The sequence below is a fragment of the Phyllostomus hastatus genome, unplaced genomic scaffold (genome assembly GCF_019186645.2).
Source record: "Phyllostomus hastatus isolate PE091 unplaced genomic scaffold, TTU_PhHast_1.1 phas_contig_62, whole genome shotgun sequence".
NCBI lineage: Eukaryota > Metazoa > Chordata > Mammalia > Chiroptera > Phyllostomidae > Phyllostomus > Phyllostomus hastatus.
In genome coordinates, this window is record NW_025333921.1 from 14,803,810 (window position 1) to 14,806,726 (window position 2,917).

Genomic DNA, 2,917 nt, shown 5'->3' on the forward strand with positions numbered 1-2,917 from the left:
TGAGACCGGGAGAGGGCTCTGCAGCACATCTGGGTTGTGATCTGAGCTGCCCGTCGCTGGGCCCATCGGACCCAGAAGGTCCAGTGGTGTTAGAGGGTTCCTCGGCAGACAAGGGTGTGGGCTGGGGCCCCTGGCCAGCAGCCGCAGGGGAGTTGTAAGACAGACCTCTGGGGTTCCAGAGCGAAGACATTTTTCTCATGGCAGAGACCTCTTGCTCTGGGTGCCCCTGGAAATTGGCACGGGACACTGAGTGACTATGGGACTGAACCCCCCTATCAATATCTGAGTACTAGATGCACCAAGTTATGAGGTTGAGTAGTTCAGTTATGATGGAAATGGCACATCTGGGGTCAAGCCTGAATGTATACAAAGGCATGAGTGAAAAAGACTGTACTTTCAGGGATCATTTTTATGGTTCCATACTAGAGAAGTTCCTCTGAACATACAGAGTACCCCAAAACCATGAGGAGGAGGTGCCATAGACGAAAAACCAAAGATGAGACTTGAGTAACTTGCACAAACATGTGCCCCATGGAGTATGTCTATTTCTGTCAATGAACACCTATGGTTTTACGGGTAGAGACTCTCTCTGATCATCTGATGGAGACGGAGGAAACTGGGCCCGGCTCACTGATGGGTCAACATGACACATCATCATGACTTCAAGACGGACTGTGCTGTGTTACGCACCCAATCCTGATGGCCCGAAGGGACATCAGTGCAAAGAAGTCCCCTGGGTGAGCAGAGCTGCAAGGAAAAGTGCCTTGAGAAAAGCATATACAAACTGTGGTTCTAGAACGTCTCCATCTTCAACAATTCGGTTCTCGACCAAGTTGTTCAATGCCTCCATTGTTGAACAAAACTTCAGTTCTTGTCCCAACATCCTTCTCATGCTGATAGAGCATGATTACTTTTTCAAACAAATCAATTTTCTAACAAATCGCCCTTTGAACAGCCTTGCAGAATGAATTAAGTTCAAGAACCAAGGACCCAGTGGTAATGGTAATGGTCTGGCCGTTTGGTCAAGGGCCAGAAAGGAAGAAAATAAGATCACGGTGACAATGTCTGAGGAAAAGGTATATGAAAGGACTTATGATAATAGGCACACAGCAGGCAGTTCTTGGGGGCTCACGTTCATGTCTGCTCCTAGGGAGACATTGAACAACCAGGAAGGCAGGACAATGCAGCCTGTGGGTGTCAGCCAGCTCTCTCCATGGCCACTGGTGGCAAGGATGGGAGCCCTGAGTAGCCCTTCTCACCAAGGCTCAGTCTCATTACTTGATTAACTGGAATCCAGCACTGCCCAAACTAATTAGAACATGTGACCTTTCAAAAAAGGTTTTTTTCTAAATAACAAATATTTACATCTTATGGCATGCTCTGTTTTACAGAGTGGTTTATAGTATAGTGTTTGGAAAAATACTGAATAACTCCTTCCCTGCATTTGACTGTGGAGGGGAAACCACAGACCAGAGAGGTGGCTCAGCTTGTCCAGAGACACACAGCAGGAGCCAGGAGACATCCTGACATCCCGGCCTCAGCTCTTTTTTCAACTTGGGAAAAATTTCCACTGCATGATTGTTGTTGAGCAGTGAATGAAAATGAGACCTGAATTAGCCTCAGAAAATGAGGATTTAGCAGTGGAAAGTTTTTGACTATTGAAATTAGGAAAGCAAGTGAGTATATGTGCTAGAAATCAACTAGCAAGTAAGAAAGAAGCCCCACAAATTCCAGTCATTATAACCCCTGATGCCTCTTGGGCCTCGGTTTCCCCTTTTGTGAAAGAAGGGGGAGGGGCCAAGCTACCCAACTGATGATTCTGTGATTTCAGGGTCAAGAGTCAAATGGCAGAGAGGGCTGGGGACTGCAGTGGGAGAACCTCTGAAGGAGGGGGACTCGCTCGGGCCAGCATTCGGCCCCTGGCAGGCTTCTCAGCTGCCTGCTGAAGAAGGCCCTTGTCCCCAGATGCAAAGTGCACATTTCACATTAGCTTGCGAGGCAGCACTGATTAGTAATTAAATGGCTTAAAAAAATAAACCCATTAGAGCTAATGCCATCAAAATCAGAACTCAGACGCTGCCTCATAATTACGAGCATACTTCGGGACCCACAGGAGAGGACATTTACATTTTAAGACGCACACGGCACAGGCATTAATATCTCCCCACCCGCCCCTGTTCCCACCATGAGGGGCCCTGCTGCCGAATTCATTCATTTTCCAGTTTTACTCTAATCCTGGAAAAAGCAGGCCATCCTGCAAGAAGGCAACGGAGAAGAGGGAAAAGAGGTTCTGCCTTAAATTGGCTACCCTTGCCATGCCTAGCAGTATTACTAAGGGCAAGTTCCTTAATCCTCTTAGCAAAGCTCTTTTTGCTCATCTTTGAAATGGGGATAGCAATGCTCAGCCTGCAGTGTCGTACTGAGGATAAAATGAGTGAGTGCATTTCTGAGTATAACAGAGTCACTGCCTGATTGCTGGTAGCTGTCATTACAGCTGGCACCAGGCACTTAGTAGGTGCTTACTCAGTATGTCTTCAATTGTCACCTGCAGTGTGGCTGGCCCTGTGCTGGACACTGCTGGGGACCAAGGAGGAGACTGTGGGGCTCTGGAGAAGGGTCATTCTCCCCTGGAGATGAGATGAATTAACATAAAGTCGACGGACACATCCAAACCACTGAGTGGGTCTCAGGGAGGGGCAGTCCCAGAGCAGGGTGTGGACTGGCGAGGGAGAGCTTGCCGGCCTGGGAGGACATTCGGGAGTCACAGCACCTGGTTCCTGTCTGACCTCATCCTAGGTGATCTACACACATTACCTCATTCCCATTTGACAGATGAGGACGTGGAGGCTAAGAGAAGCTTGTTCGGCACCACAGAGCTGAGAAGGGCAGTTGGGGTCTGTGAGGCCCCACAGCCTGT

At 48.6% G+C, this 2,917-nt stretch overlaps 1 pseudogene; it reads left to right on the forward strand.

Annotated features, from left to right (window-relative positions):
* Positions 1-384: 384 nt before the first annotated feature.
* LOC123825334 lies at positions 385-569 on the forward strand (annotated as a pseudogene).
* The last annotated feature ends 2,348 nt before the right edge of the window (positions 570-2,917 follow it).